A 17,257-nucleotide genomic window follows, 5' to 3' on the forward strand; every position below is an offset into this window, starting at 1 on the left:
CTTTTAAAATTTGTTCATTTACTAGCCTGTTATAAAACTTGTCAGAAGCCAGCAGAACCATTCTCCTCAGTGGCATTCAGTTTACTCCTTTTACTATGTAGAATTACAGGATGTTAAAAAATGGATCTTTGATAGGAACACAAATTTCTCTCAGGGAACTACATTTAACACATATTTTTTCACATTCCTCTTTACTGGAACAGACACACACCTTAGATGAGACTGTGCCTCTGATACCTGAAGTGGTTAGAAATTTTTTGCAGTTGGGGAATCTTTTGGGGAAAGATTGCAGGAAAATAGGCAGAACGGCTTCCTCTATACCTGGACACTTCTACTGATCAGCACAGACAGTCTTCATACGTGACAGCCAACACTCTAGGGAAATTTTAAAGGAATGTCCCTAACAGGTTTCATCATACCACCTTCCCATGCCTTTTCTACTTGTGCAGGGGAAAGTCACAATGCTTCTTTCCCAGTGGCTGCTTATGTGAAAAAAGAAGGGCTATTTCACTAGGACTCCTTTGCTCTGATCTGCCATGTGTATAGCACATGCCTCAGGTAATTCTATTTTGCTCTTTTATTTCTGAGGTTACTTTAAAATAAGCAGTACCACTTACATCAGAGAGAAATCAGACATTAGGGTTTCTCAACCTATTGCTGGATGAGCTACTGAAAATTACCACCTTCATTTCTTGCCAGAATTTTTTTCACAAGTTCCAAATATCCTTCACTCCTCCAAACCTGGAAGTCAGGTGTCCTGCTGTGGGCGCGTATGCCGGGTCGCAAACTGTCTGCGTCACTGACAATGTAGAAGTGTCATCAGCATTCAAGTTAGAAGATTAACGATGTCTAAATTAATGACATACTTGTGTTAGAAGACTAACGGCATCTAGATTAATGATGGCTAAAAGCAAAAGAGTTTATGCTTGTTAGGGAAGAAACAGATAAGAAGGGAATCTTTAGAATAACAAAGCAGAAATTTATCTACTGGTTGTGCAGGCTTAGTAGCGCTTGTTGAAAGTGCTGAGAGGAACGAGTTTTTGAAATGAGCATGCGCCAGAACAACACACAGATTTGCTGTCACAAGAATATATAAGGACTTGTTTTTCTAATAAACATAAGAGCTTGACTGTTAACCATATTGCTGTGTGTCTCGTCTCACAACCTCGTCCTGCAAAATAAGGCCTCTTGCAGCATCCTGCAGCTTCAATAATGAGAGCAGCAACATTAAATTAGAAAATATGCTAGATGAAACAAGACTGGAAACTCTTCAGAGATACCCAACAGAAAATCACTGGGAAGTTATGCTCCAGTGTGTGAAGAGCACAAAACACTGTTTTCATATATATGCATAATTAAAGCTGCAAGAGACAGACATGATGTTACACATGCCTGTCTAATAAGTTTAGCACGAGAGAATAGGAATGCCAGCATAATTTCCTTGGAGATGAAGAGACACCATGTGAATCTATTTGATCTGAAATTAGATAAGACAATAAAATGCTAACTACCAACAAGAATATGTGTTTGATTTTTTTGTGACTGAAGCAGAATATTTCTACTTCTCTACAAAGCAAAAGTTCAACAGTCCCATGAGAGAAACAGAAAGAAGATCCCGCTTAGTGTAAAGCTGGATAAAACCAGATTGATCACCCATAAGCAGACAGCTAAAATTAACCCAGAAAGGCACAGTAAGATGAAGGAAGAATTTCAACAGCCTAAAGGGAAGTGTGGAAGATGTCAAATTCTCCAAAAGGGGAAAATTAAGGCAAGACATAAGAATATGGATTTTGAAAGATGAAGAAAGATGTAAGCTACTTCTGAGAAACAGAAAACTGAAGAATAAAGTATTATAAAATTGCCAAAGAAAGTCCAAAATAAGAGTAGTGTGGTTGTTCCTGACAATTGGTACCTGACAGCCTCCATCCTGAAAGTATTAGATTGCGTGGCAAAATCAGGAAATAAAATAGACGATGTGTGCCTAAGACAACAGCCATATCAAGAAAGATTCTACTCAAGGGCAGGAATATTACAACTGAAAAGAAAAAGCAACAATTGCAAATTAATAAACATACTGCGATAGGTAAAACATCCTTTAATTTAAAGAAAAGATGTGAGAATAAGATTTTACTTACACTATTTTTGGTGAACAGTTGCCTCTACCATAAGATAACACGAGAGGCTAATAGACCAAATCAGAAAGAAGAATAGTACAAGGTGATTCTCTGAAGCCATACTTAGCTTTGAAAATGTCTTCTGGAGAATGATGTGGAAAAGAAAAAAGCATAAAAGGCAGAGTAGCTAAACATCTTAAGTTTATAGACAATATGCCCTACATCCAAAATTTGACTAAGCTGAGCAAGGAAAGTCAGCAGTAGATGCAGCTGAACGAGCAAAAAATAAAACTCTTCAGAGCATTTAGAAAAGGACTGGGACAAAAACTGTAACTTTCAAAAAAGACCCAGACAAATCTCTTCTTTGAATAGCTATAAAAGAAAGTAAGAATTATGACACTGATGTAATCAAAAGACAACCCCAGCAGAGGATTTCAGATATTAAATACTTATACAGTAGTTCACTAGGATGCCTAGACAAAGCTGCCTGCTGATTATGTTGTTCAAACTAGACCAAAGTCATATAACAATAGTCCTCTGCACTTTAAACATTCTGGATCTTTAGCAACTGCACAAGCATTTTCCCCTCACTTTGTTCCCAAAGTCAAACAAAGCTAGTGCTATTACTCAATTTAACCATAGGAAAGATTTAAGGTGCATAAATTAGGTAATTTGGCTAAAGCCATGCAAAAAAACCAGTCAGATCTTGTGGGCAAGACCATGCCCAGAACATCTTTGTCTCACTTTCTAGCAAAAGAAATCACCATTCCGTCTTCTGACACAGCTATCATATATATAATTTTCCCATGCCTTTTTAATTTAGAAAGTTGTCAACAATTTAAATTTGGATCCCATACTGACATGCATGAAAACATGCTTTTACAGAACATTGTGAATTCAAAATCTTTCCCCACTTTTTAAGCACTTCAGCACTCAGCTAGCTCTCTGCAGCTATAAACAACTCCCAACTACATGCAAAAGGATACTGGCTTTCACTTGATCATATGATGTGCTTCTGCCTTCCTACTCACGAGCATTCCTTTGACTTCTTAGCAGTGCTGTTGGTATGCTACATGCCAAAAGACACTTGTTTAAAAAAGAATTTTACTTTGCATTTGCTTTTACAGAGGCTTGTTTTTAAGCAGTATACATCTAACTAAATTAAACAATCAGCATGTGCATGTAAGGAAAAATACAAAATGATGAAAACAAAAAAGGTTATATCAAACAGAGCTTTAAAAATGCAATTTTAGTAGTCTAACATGTAATTAACAGTATAGATACAGAAATAAATACAGAAGTCATACTGTATACATTTGTAATGTTTTCTATACTGGCTTAATTTCCAGTATGAGGATCTTTATTTACCGGGATCTCTTTAACACAACAAGGTGTAGCCTCATCTTTGCAGACAGATTAGAGTTTAAAAATTCAGTTTGGCCTCTTTCTTGTAAGAAGCTGAACTCCAAAACAGTTTCTCCTGAATTTCTATGGGTTTCTGTACTCCACTTACAATTTTCAGTTCTCTTCCTGAACAGCAAGTAGTTGAAATGAAGTGTGACCTTTTTATTCACTTTAAATTTGATCTAAAACATGCATCTGAAATTCAACAGACTGATCCTTAATCTAACTGAGGATAGGAGTGGCATGGCCTACTCATTCTGCAAAAAGATCAACTCGCTGGTGTAAGAGCATTGAGTGAATAGCCAGGTCTGGTGCTTGGATTCATAGGTGGAATTTAGTTCTTGGGCTAATCTGGGGGGGGGGCGGGCAGGAGAGGACATGGGATAAAGACATTTCCCCACCTCACATGGCTGTTACGAGGTTGTCCTCAAAACCGCGATCCATTATGGGTTGTGAGGAACCTGAGTATACATAGGTAGACACCTAAAAGCGTCCCAGCTTTTGTTTCTATGCTTGGCAAGAAACCAGAGGAAGAACTACACAACCTGCATAACCATGTCCTTCTTTTTGTCAGTACTTATGAACCCTCTTATATTAGTCTCATTGCAAGTTTACCTTTATGTCAGATTTCCCAGTCTGGTTTTACACAGTACACCAGTTTACTCTAATACCAGCTATCAAACAAGGTCATATTCCCAAACTTCCTTCACTTACTGGTGAATTCAACACCACATTTGACTGCATTTAACTGCATCCATAAGACTTTTCATACACATTGTATATAACAGTCTCCTGCCACTCCAAAAGAAATGTTATTGCTTACTATTAGGAATAGTAATAAAACTTGTCAGGGCCAGATTGAGTGAATTATGCATATTCAATGGCATCAGCATGAACATAATGTTATCAGAAGAACTGTATTTTCCATCCAGTCATCAGGAAATAATTGCAGCATCTCACATGCAACTTGAATAGATGACCAAGTAGCAACAAGTGTTTAGGTATTCTTTACTGAAGACACTTCCCCCGCAGAAACAAAATTAAAACAAAGTTGTAACAATTCCCACTTGGTGACCCACATCAGAACTAGAAAAATGCATTCTTTTTGATTGTGAAGACTCAGATCTCGCTCCATACCATTCTCCTTTTGATGAGTTTTAAATATAATGTTCTGTGACTAGTGTCCAACGTTAGTAGTAATAAATGGAGGCAAGCACAAACACACCTTATCATCACTTGGCTCTGTTGTTACTTCTGTATCTTCACATCTGTTTTGGGAGGGCTGACTTCTGAAGCTAACTCCTTTAGGAGCATTCCTCATGAAGGAACAATGACTTACAGCATGCTCTCAAGTAGCAACAGGGGAAAAACCTTGGATTGTTAGCTGCCATCTCATCGTTTTACTTCAGGCAGCACTGGGAAACACTGCAAAGCAGAACTTATCACTGGGGAGAAGGGATCAAAATGGCTGAAATTAGAAAAGACAGTTCGGCTGCTTTCAGTTCAAGTGGAAGTATTATGAAAAAGTGTTTCGAATTATGTCACACAGGGCAAGTGTCACTGCAGTTAGTAAGAACTTACCGTGCCAGCAAATGTCAGGACAAATTACATTGCATACAGGCGAGCTGTATGTCACCCTCGCTTCCAAAAGGGAAAGGCTTCCTGCCATTGCCAAGCTGCTGCTCCCATTTCTGAGCTGATTTAACTCAAACTGCTCTTATTCAAATCAAAACAGCATGGAGAGAGTAGTATAGTGACATTATGGACAATTCTTCCCTTCCCTTCCTGCTTGCAGGGATGAAATGCTTTGATTCTCCACCACCTTAAAACACAATCACCTCAAGGCATATATAACTGGATGCCCGCAGGTTCTTGAAGCCACTGCTTACCATGCTGATGGAAAATGTCTCACTGTCCCCTGTGATCCTGGGTCTGCACCATTCTAATCTTTCTTGCTCTTTGATCATATGTATTTTGCAGAAAAGGTGTATTTACAATTTATGCTGGACCTGGTGTGGTACTCGGCACAACTGAGGTCTCACCAACGCCTGGGGTCCCTCAGCACTACTAGTAAAAGTAAATAATAGAAACATCAAATTCAGTGCACCAGAAAGGAGAAAGACAGGACTAAGTCACAAGCAAAACCATTTTTTTTTTTTAACTGTAAGGAAATCTTTCACTGGTGAACTCCTAGCAAAATGAACTGGTTTTGATTCAGCTATCCTGAAGTTTGAAAATAAATGTTTCAATTATAAGTTACCAGTGCTTTAATATAGAGAACAAACACATCTTTATGTTCTTCAGAGAAAAAAAAAAAAGACACGAGCCACAAAACATCTTGATGAGTTGAAGGAAACTTTTATTCAGTTTTGAACTTTTCTAATACATGACTTCCCAGAAGTTTTCAAGTGCTTCTTCTTCAGTCTTTCATTTAAAACTTAGATAGCTGAAAAAAGTTAACTGAAACTTGCATAGCTTCTGTTAATATTGGAATATCTGTGTTGAGTATAAACCAGAAAGCAGTCTCTTTCTTCACTTTCTATATTATTGATGTTTCAATAATTTCTCAGCCAAAAAAAGATAAACACACCTAGAAGGCTATCAAGAGTAATGCCCACAAACAAATGGCAATATAGAAGTTCGGAGATTCAAGGCCTGGCGTTGATTTAAGCCACTATTACCTCCAGTAATTTATTCTATCCTACAGCTGCAGGCTATCATCCCAAATAGAAGAGTCACTACATTGGGCCATCTCAGGTGCTTTAAAGCAGAGAGTACACAGCACTGAAAGAGCAAGGAAGTTTTAAGTGAAGACCAAGACCATACACAGAAGTCACTGGGCTGCAAGCTCCCATTTCCACACAACTCTAGAGGGATGACAGCCTTTGGCAAAGGAAAACTAACAAAGCCATTCCAGGGATCTAACAGCATTTTTGCTGTGAATAAGTGCCTGTAAATCTAGGTAACTAAGACACTGCAGATGCTCTGACCCTGTATATTTTTTTTAGTCACTATAACCTGTTCTTTTCAGAAATGACTCAATTTATGTGCAACTCTGTCTGTCATTGACTCGTGTTCTGAATGACTGGACCTGAGCTATGTCTGTGTAAGCAGAATTTGCCTCCATGTATTCATTCTCTATCCCCAGAATGGCTGCTGCAAGAATGCAAATCCTATTTGGAAGGATTACTTGCCACGCAACAGCCAGAGGCCCTGTCTGCACAAACTCAGAAGCTCCAATTCAGAGAAGGACACAATTAAACAGGCAAAGTGGCAACACGAAATGGTATTCTCATTTTGTATATGCAGAACAAAAGGTGTCATTCCCCTTCCCCCCATTATATTAGGAATGTGCACTAAAGCTAGGGATTTTGTAACATGCAAATGTAAATATCTTCAAACAAGAAAGCACAGACCAGGCGAGCATTTATACTTGTAGAAGCTGGCAATAACTGGTGGCAATAGAGATTCCACTGGAGCACTTGAGTTTGGACACCAGTGGTCAAACAAACATCTGGCAGGGGAAATAAAACTCTTGAGAAGTGTCTGCTATCTAGATCAGATCTTACAGATTTTTATGGTCTATGTACATTCCTTAGTAACAACAATTACAGGAAAATTACTGGAATGTCCCAAGTACTCAAGAGTCTGAATGTGTTTTTCCTTGTACCTTGTGTTTGCTATTGGTTATCTTTGCATTTTCTACATACTTTACACATTTCATTCCTGTTATTTCAGTATACAAGGGATCACCTCCTGCTTCTAGAGGATGCAGTGCCAGTCTGTTACATTCCCCACCTTAGGAAGGGGTCTCTCTTCAGTTTAGTTTTTCCACAAGAGAAGAATGAGGGGTATCTCATGCTTGTGAAAATGGCAGACTGGTAACACTGGTGGCCAGTATTTCTCTACAGAACAGAAGCAGTGGCAGTGCATTGCCCCAGCACAGATGGTTCCCCCATAATTTAACACTAGCTGGTGAAAATGGAGAAATAGAGTGTCACACTGACTACAGCTGAAAGTCCTCTCTGGGTTAAAGTAAACATCAGCCAAGACCAGCTGTAATCGCCCCTTTTTGCAACTGCACAGCTACCTGATTTGAGCTCCCAAGTAACACCATTTGAGCTGGTGGTGTGGGTTTGCATTTGCTCAGGAGCTATCTTGTGTTGATCAGAATTGTTAGACCACAAAGAAGTCCCACGTAGCCAATCCACAGCCATGCAGAACTACGTCATCTTGGAAATGAGGAATTTTACTTTACAATTAATTTGATTTATGTCTTTCTCAAGTGTTTCTCCCAGTTCCAAAAAAGTTTTTGAAAATCTTTTGTACCTTCCCTGAAAACTAAGGAAGCATTCAGAGTAAGTGACAGCATATCCAGTCATTATGCAAAAGATGCCAAGAAAATGTACCAAGCTCTTCACCACCCTCAGCTTAGAGCAATATGTAATTAATTTTTATTGGAATAGATAGAAGAAAGAAAAATGCAGCAGTTTTTGTAAACAAGCCATATAACAATCCTGAAAGAACACTAGGACTGTAAAAAGAAAATGGCATAGCTTGCATCTCCATTTAGAGACATTTTCTGGCATCCAGTTTAGAGACATTTTCTCCTGATTAAGATCCTGCACTAAGTAGTACAGGTTCCAAGTCTACTTCAATCTACAGCAATTAATAAGCACACAGAAAAAGATGCCTTAGATGAATGGGAAGGTCTCCTATTAGCACATGCTAAAAATAGACAACCTGTAGCATTATCTGAACAGATACTTTACATAATAAAAATCTGAATGTTACAGGCCCTGAGGATCCACAGTTGTCCCTGACTTCGGAAAGTTGAGGCCTTTTGGGGTCTGAAGATAATCCAGTTATACATTAATTGTAGGCCACAGTTATTAGCAGTGAGCCACAAGACTGGACAAACTTTGAAGAACACCTCCACTGCCATCTTGGGCAGTGCCACAAAAGAAAGGTGAACTGCACCAAAGAGAAACAAACCAGCAGAAAAATCCTTTTGTCTTACCTTGTAATGGGAAGAGCAGATGCCTTCAAACATATCTATATCCATACAGTCCATTGATTCGGATCTTCCTGGTAATAGCAATTCTTCCAGCTTCTTGGGTTTTTATTTTTAATCTGCCAGTTTGTGCAACCTGTAAATTTACAGATGTGGGTGTGTTATTCCAAAATGTTTATTCATCTCATTCTACATGGCATTCAATTTAAATACATATGGCTCTGTGCCATGTGGCTCCTATTGCTCTCCAGAGCTTTCAGTGTAATGGATTACAGACCACAATGTTTCTGTAGGTTATTGATTTTTTTTGGAATATAAGTAGAGGACTCTTTAGGATTTCTTTTCGGACTTTCCAGAACATCACATTCCATGTGTGTATATCTTTTATGTTTGAGTACATCCTTCCTACCTTATGAGATTCAGACACTTTATTGTACAAAAACCCAGCATAATTTGCATCCCTGAATTGTCAATTGCTTTGTCAATTTATCTGTTAAAGGTTGATGCTTATGGAAAAGGACTGAGTTGCATCTAAATATTAGTTCAGAAATAGGAATGCTACTAATATGAGAAACTGGAGGTTGACAAAGTGGCCAAGATTTATGGTCAGCAATTAAGGTAACAAAAAAGAAAAAAAAAAAAAAAGCCTAAAAAAAGTGAATTTGAACACTCTTCAGAGTTTTTCAGGAGCAGACTGAATTAGTGAGACTAGGAAAATTCAGTCAGATGGATTTTTTTTGGTAGAACTACTCAGGGAATCACACACTGAGATTCCTCAATTGTATCTATAGCTGCAGTGCCTTCCAGGTGTTTAAATTTGGTCATCCAAACCAAAAGGAACTCTGAAATCCAAGCAACAGGTTCTCTGCTTGGGCACTGCAGTTTTCATCTGTAAAAGCTATGAGGGAGCCACTTAATATTCTTGACTCCCCACTGCAGACTGTACAGCATATAGAGCATTACCTGCGTACCTGACAGATACCCCTCCCCACCCTCAATATCTTGTTCCCCTGTATGCAGGATTCACAAGCAGAACACATTTTCATGGTGGATTTTGCAAAAAAATATTTTAGTTTCAAAGTTCAATTAAACAACAGAGTGCAATTATCTGTTTACTGGCAGACAGGCAGCTCACATTAGTTCAGATCTGCTTTGCTGAGCTGTGTTCAACTTCTCAAATCATTTGACTGTTTCATTATGAGATTTCACCAGACACTCCCGGCTCCAGTACCACGGCACAGAAAATGGGATACACAACACCTGCTGCTTAAAAGCTGCCCCTGCTCTCTACAGAAACCGTTTACAAGTATTTCAAAGGTTTGCAGTATACACATCTTATCTAGGCTGCTCTCCCTCTCCCTGTTTTTTACCATGGAAATTGAAAAATTAATTCACTTCAGTCAGAATGCCAAAAAATCATCAGCAATGACATTTTATACTATATTAACCACTTGTAGCCTTTCATCCTGGTATAATTTCCCACTGCAAAGGATGGCACACAAGGCCACCCTGTCCCTGCATGCCAGAGCTAGCATGTCACACGCTGATGGCACAAGGTACATCTGATTTAATTACCATTTAAACCCAAAACTCCCGATGGAGCTAGAAAAGGCCTTGATCCTGAGAGATGTTTCAAGTGAGCTGTGCCTCCTCCTTGATGCAGACAGATCTCAGATCTGAAAGGTCGCACACAATTACCCTAGAGTCCTTGACTCTGAATCTCCAGATAACCCCCAACCTTATGTGGGCTCTCCTTTCCACCCTGACAACTCCCAGGACTTGATTTCTGTGGAGCACGATGTGTGTCCTTCAGAAGTACTGGCTAAAATGAGACCCAACACTGGAGACGGAAAAAACTAGCACATTCACTCTTACAAATTAAGCAGCAGAATGCAAACTGCTAGGAAAGTAATACTAAGAATGCCTCACTATGCAGTCTATCTGAACATTTCCAGACTATATTTTTATTCAATCCATGTTTTAGGACCTCTCAAATTAGGACAAAACTTCCCTCTTTGTGACAGTGAAGCATGTAGAGACTGGCATGGGGAATCAGTTTGCATTGCAATTCCACTGTATATTACAATCACTACTTTATCATGCTCGTGTTGTGATTTTGGCCTAATGCTGTAGCACTCTTCTAAATCAAAATGTCAACCATCTTTAAATATGTAAATCTGGTACTACAACATTAAACCTTCCTGCCGTCTCAGACCTGTTGGCTAGACTAGAGTCTGTAGGTGAGGACAGGCAGCCATCAAGTCTTTTCAGTATTACGTGGTCAACTATCTCAGTGAGAAGGTGATCACTCTCCTTGTCCCTGTAGCACCAAGGAGACCTGAAGCAAGTAGGGTCCAGACTGAGGTGAGTGGCTGCTGTTCTTTGGATGGTGGGCCAGAGAGGCACTTCATTGAGCCATGGACTCAATCACTTGACTTGGCAGGACGAGGAAGTAGGTTAAGGAAAGAGACATTTGGGACAGAAGCTTTGGCACCTGCCTGGATGCAAGTAAAGAGAACTCTGATGGTATACCACTCCCACAACACTACCGAAGAACTGATTACAGTTCAAGGGAAAAATTGGTTGGCATGTGCCAAATTCCTATAGAATAAGGTCTCTGTGTATGTAATCATGTAAATTGTGTGACTGCAGGAGTAGATATGAGGTAGCCTGCACTGGAGAACAAAGACAAATAAGCCAACAGCAGCAAGCAAGATAAAAGAGTGAAAAGACATCTAAATTTTTTTTTCTTGGTTGATCACTAAGATTAATTACCCTCACAATGCACAGGCTCTGCTCAAATGCTGATAGAAACAGAAATGCACAGGAGATCCCCTTGAACCTGCCATTATAAATAGAATGCTACAGTATTATTCTGTATTCAGACCTTGGATGCATACTAATTCTAGTCCTTTGTATATAATACTGTTATTTTTTTACCATGTTTTCCTACATAATGATAGGCATTACATGAACTACAGAAAGTGTAGTTTCATTAACAAAAGTCTTAGAGTGTCTTTAAAGTGCCTGGTTACATGATACGCCTTTAACTATTTACTCAGAAACTAAAGCAAAGGGAGATGTTTGAGAGATTGCATACATCTCAATTAGCTACTGTCTTGATTTCAGTTACACTGTTAATCTACATAGGTATAAAAAAAATTAAGTTGAACAAAGGAGGATTAGCAATATGTGAAAGTGATTGAATTGCTTTCAGCTCCACTGATAGATGTTAACTCTACTTCTCAAAATCCTACCATGTGAAAAGCTGATCTTAGTTTTTCTGTGTGTGCTCAGGTATAGAGAGTACTCTACCTGCACCTCTCTAATCTGAAGTTGCAGAACATGCTATAAACCATTGCTTTAACAGCTTGGCACAGATCACACCTCTGAAGTCTTTGAATAGGAAAACCATTGATCAGGCAAAATCCCTCTATTTTATGTGTCTTGGGTGACTTTCAATCTTCTAGAAGAAAAAAATGTAACAGTGAAGGTACACAAACGGCAGATAAGTTCTGCTCCGTTAAAGCTGATTGACCTGTTTACAGTGGATGTGGATCTGGACTAATGAAAAGGGGCAAAGCTGCAACTATTTTTCATATACGAAAATCTTCTAATAAAACTTCACTCGTGTTATTTCCAAACATGAAAGAATTATATGCTCAAATGTACATTCATACATTATGAAATTACATTCATACATTATGAAACCCCACAACCAATCTTATTATGCAACCTCCATTTTAGGACCATCATAAAGCATCACCTATTCTAGAGGACTACTGCTGGATTACAATCTGAATGCCAGTGATCCTTTAAGTGACCACAGAAGACTTCTTTCATCACCAATTCCCCTATGTCTTCCACAACTAATATACTCTACTACTGTCTTGTCATAAAACTATGTTTGCTCCTTTGAGGCATCACGATGCTCAAAGGCCCTCCCTGGAAAAGTCTGCCTTAATAGACAGAGCTTAATAAAGCAGCATGAGCTGACCAGCCAAACTTTTTATTAAATCATACCAAAACTGCCAGAAATATGCCATTGCAAAGACCCTTGAAATGGAAGGTGTCCTGGCTATCCTGGAAGTGTGTATCCCAACCTTAGAACAAAACTCACACATCCTTTTTGATTCATACTAATGTCATTGGTTATAGTTGCAGGATGCATTAAATCCTGCTTAAATCAGTAAGCATAGGAGCACTTGTGGATTGGCATTCAAGACTGTGGTCTTCCCCCAACAACATTATAATGATGCTGAGGCAAACCACCCTGCTGCAGTCACCATACTGGCTCCAGTTGCCTGCATTCCTCTGCACACTCCCACCCTCAACCCCTTCTCCACCCCTCTTTGTCATTTTTTTTCTTCTTTTTCCCTTCTTGTTTTGTCCTCTCTCTCCTTTTGTACCAGTACAGGCTGGACGCCAGCTGGCTGCGAAAATAGCTTTGCAGAGAAAGAACTGGGAGCCCCAGTAGACAATGAGTTGACCATAAGCATGTCCTTGTGACAAAGAAGATGGAGCCAGACTTTTCTCAGGGGTGCCCAGTGAAAGAACAATAGAAAACAGGCACAAACTGAGACACAAGCAATTCCATTTAAATATAAGAAGTTCTCACTGTGAAGGTGGTCCAACACAGGTACAGGTCACCCAGAGAGGCTGCAGAGTCATCCCTGGAGGCTGGAGATATTCAAAACCCAGCAGAACACAGCCCTGTGCAGCCTGCTCTAAATGCTTTGAGCAGAAGGTTGAACCTGATCACCTTCAGAGGTCCCTGCAACCTCAGCCAGTCCATGAGCCTGTAAACAAGAGTTCTGTTCCCTGGTTTATTTATTTATTTATTAAACAAGCACATTACTGACATGCTCAAGTTGAAAACCTGATCCTGAACAGTGGGACAATAATTTAACTTGAGATCTCCACACTTTATAGATGGAATGGACTAATGAAACAATTACTTCAACAATTAGACTAAGGACCATCTCTAACACAGTTTAAGAATCACACAACTGCTCTTGTGCTTTTCTTAGAAGAAAAAGCTCCAGTGGTCACCGCTGCTTGCAGTAAGAGCAGTAGTTCTGCTTGCAGCATTTAACACATTGCCCACTTGTGTCATTATGTTTGTATCTTGCCCTTTATATCACACTCCCAGAGACCACCAAAGCAATTTTACTTAGCAAATCTTTTCCTCAGCATTGCAGCATACTGGATAAAACCTGCCTTCTGATGCAAAAGGAATGACGAGAGACCATAGAGAATTCATCCCCATAATAAGGAACAAGTCAGATCCTTACCCAGTGCTCAAGAGAGATTTGCAAATGAAAACCAGTAAGTGTGCCAGCTCATACACTTCTTTCAGAGAATGGTCTCAGCAAACCAAAGATCAGATTGAGTACTTTAACTATGGATTACATATATTGTCATCAGTGGCAAGGAATACCTGGTACCAAGCAGAGATGCATCATGTTCTTAGCCAAAGAGGTGGCTAAGTATTCTGCATAATCCAGTTCCTTGGTCAGCCAGGAGCAAGAGATGGCTCATGGCTCCTTATTGTGACAGTTAGCATATTTCTGTCATTAGTTATCTACAGGTAACATACCTAACCTCAACATTCTGAGTTCTAGTACCTCAAACTCAGGTTTGAAAAGCTTTATTTACAACAGGTTACAACATAGGTCCACAAGTACAATTTGGTCTCATTCCTATTTCTTTTGAAGAACAACTCAGTCTTCAGTCTGCCAAGAGTCAGTGAACTATGAAGCTTTCTTTTTGTAAATGTTAAAGTAGAAAACTTAGCAATTTTAGTTTTTCCTATTTTGTATATTTACTGTGGCCAGACCATGCTTCCAGCTGAGTTATTTGCAGTTACACCACAGTAACTGCACTGTCCAACAGTCTCCTTGGAATAATCCAAGGAATGACGAGATAGTTTTTGGTTCACTTTAATCTCTACTGATTTTAAGTTAACCATCTTCAGTATCACAGTCATACATTCACACCCTATCACTCAAAGGAGATCTGTTACAGACACCACGTTGTCTTTAATTATGCTCCACCACACAGCTGAGCTTTGGATACAAAACTTAGTATCTATTCATAAATTTGTTGGTTATTAATTAATTTAGTTGTTTAGTAAATACAGCCAGGAATACCAGTTCACATATTTGACAAACAAGGATGCCATGAAACAGTTCAGTGGAAGTTTTTACACAGCTCCATTAACTCTGACCAGAATAAACATTTTGCAAGTACATACACTAGAATCTGTGTGTACATTAATTGCCTCTATTTACCTGGCAATTGATTAATCCAATTTACAGCATGGCCAAAACCTCTGGTCTAGCTATAATCCTCAGAGAAGAATTTGTTTACCTGCAACAAGCTAGACTGGAGCATGAGTTGGTCGGGTTTTGTTGATGCAACCGAGATCTGTTGCATGCCCACTGAGGGATTTGGCTTAGCTAAACTCTTGCTATGGGCAGCTGGAGGCTGTGCAGATAGACAATCTGTGCTGATTCAGCTTATCTGTTAAGGCAAAACTCAGCCCTGGCAAGACCTCCAAGGGAAAGCAGCACTAGAGCAGATGCTACAGCACAAGCACTTAGGAATATTGCCTCCTGTTGCCAGGAAAGGAAAGATTGCCCAGTGTTTCCAAACTTTTAAAAGCAGTTAGTGTCAATATATGTCATTAATGTATGCACATTATTGCAGCTATTTTACCATTGTATTGGCACATCCATTTTATTAGCAGAAATAAAAGGCTTTGTCAATAATAAAATTGAAGTTTTATTCTGTGTTATGCTACTGTAACCATGGATCCTGTATACAATCACATAATTGCATCTCCACCATTGTAACACTTGTAATTGCCTTTCCTCTTTCTTTAATCTCTCCAGCGGAAAGACTGAAGTTCAAACTGTTCCATATGTGGCATTAATCTAGAGAACATCAGTTTACAAGGGTAAAGTAAATTCCATTAGTCCTAATAGGATTAAAGGTATTTCTGGAGTTTTCAAATCCTCAGAAGTAACAAATATTTTTTAAAGAAATAGGTGATGTTCACACAGTTGATTAGCATGGTCCACCACAATCAGAATAGCTGGTAAAAAATTCACCATAGTAACTTCACTGCACCAAAGATTACTTTATGATTAGGACTTACAGTAAGTCTGCTACATAAACCAGAGGAGAATAGGTCACTCTGGGACAACAGCACAGTAGTCAATAGCTTGCACGTGTAGATTTAGGTCTAATTAATATAGTTTTTTAAGTAAAGTCAGTAGAATATCTTCAGATACATGTAGCGTCACTGTTACTATACTGTTATCTATTCCTGGAATTTATCTGGTTAAAATTGCTCTGCAAACCTAAGAGACGGAACTTAACATAGATTTGAACAGTTGCATCTGCTTTCCAGAGGTATTGCTGCAAAGCATTACGAGAAAATTATAGCTTTCTTAAAATCTGCTTTTGTATCGCATTCCTTAATTTACTATTTTGCCTCACCCCCCCAAGCCACCTGTAAAATGACAGTTTCGTTCATCAGAAGCACATTCCCATTGCTGATTTATCTCCTGAGACAGTCTAAGGGTCATTTTTAAACATGAAATTGCCAATAGGATAAAGAGGGACTGATCCTACTTGCTTTAATTAGCAGCTTTTTCCACAGAAGCCTCTCCGTATAAAGGATTCCTTCCACAGACCTTGAATGCCCGACTGCTTTCTGCAGTTGAGAGAGGTGGATTTGCTCTGTTAGATTATGTATTTCGTAGTTCTGCTGCACTAGCACGGCCATTTATTCATCGCATAGTCCAGCTTCCTTCCCAATTTTTTCCTGTAGAAGTCAGTTCAGTCCTTAATTACTTATCCATAGCTGTTTCATCTCTGTTATAACCCATCTATTCAATCTGTGCTTTAAAATATTTTCCTGAAACAGTCATCTGGCCCCTCCTACTATTTGAGAGAAATATATGAAGGCTACCTCTCGTAAACTGCCTAGATAAAAGCTACTGCCTATCACGGTACTACAAGAGGCTTTTTCAACCGGCTATGCTTCAAGACCTGTTTTTACAAGGATGCCGTCTCTCTTGCAGCGTCCTACTATAAATACAACATGCAAAGCCACAGGCTTTCAGTTCATTACGATATGGAGCGGTCTGATGCCTTCGGCTGTATATTACCGATGTGCATCCCAGCAAATATACGCTCACTGGTTGTGACGAGCACCTTTGCAGTTCCTGCTTAAAAAAAAAACCCAAAACAAAACAAAAACAACGAGCCAACATACATATTCTGTCTTCTACAAGAGATATGATGCTTTTCACGCAGTGATCGATATTAATGTCACCTTCCCTCGCAGCTCCCACCCATTCAAAATAGTGGAAACCATCGCTACGCGATCTCCACTACGTGCCTGCCCCTGAAACTGCTTATTCACAGATAACGGAGCCCGCTAAGCGGCAGGAGGATAGTTCTAACGCCACGCTTTTAAAACTAACCACCGCAAACCACCGGGCACTTGCCATTCCGGATCGCATCACATAAAAGAAGAAAATCCATAAGCAAAACGCGTCTCGGAAGCAGAGCCCCATCCTACCCGCTCGCCGCCACCCCCGTCCCCTACTGCCCAGCAATGACATCACTCTCTTAGGAGCTGAGATTCATGATTTCTATTTTTGGCATTCCTGTTGCTATAGCATTAAGACCTTGGGAGGAGGAGATACGA

General features: G+C 39.4%; 1 protein-coding gene across 1 annotated transcript in view; it reads right to left on the bottom strand.

The window, feature by feature from the left end:
* Positions 1-8,665, bottom strand: part of TMEM108 (transmembrane protein 108) — a 162,997-nt gene extending 154,332 nt beyond the window's left edge. The window contains exon 1 of the mRNA XM_026842400.1: positions 8,539-8,665. The gene's annotated coding sequence lies outside the window, so the exon portion shown is untranslated. The remainder of the gene's footprint in view (positions 1-8,538) is intronic.
* Between the last annotated feature and the right edge of the window lie 8,592 nt (positions 8,666-17,257).

The sequence above is a fragment of the Athene cunicularia genome (assembly GCF_003259725.1).
Source record: "Athene cunicularia isolate RWA chromosome 2 unlocalized genomic scaffold, athCun1 chr2_part1, whole genome shotgun sequence".
In the NCBI taxonomy this organism is placed as follows: domain Eukaryota; kingdom Metazoa; phylum Chordata; class Aves; order Strigiformes; family Strigidae; genus Athene; species Athene cunicularia.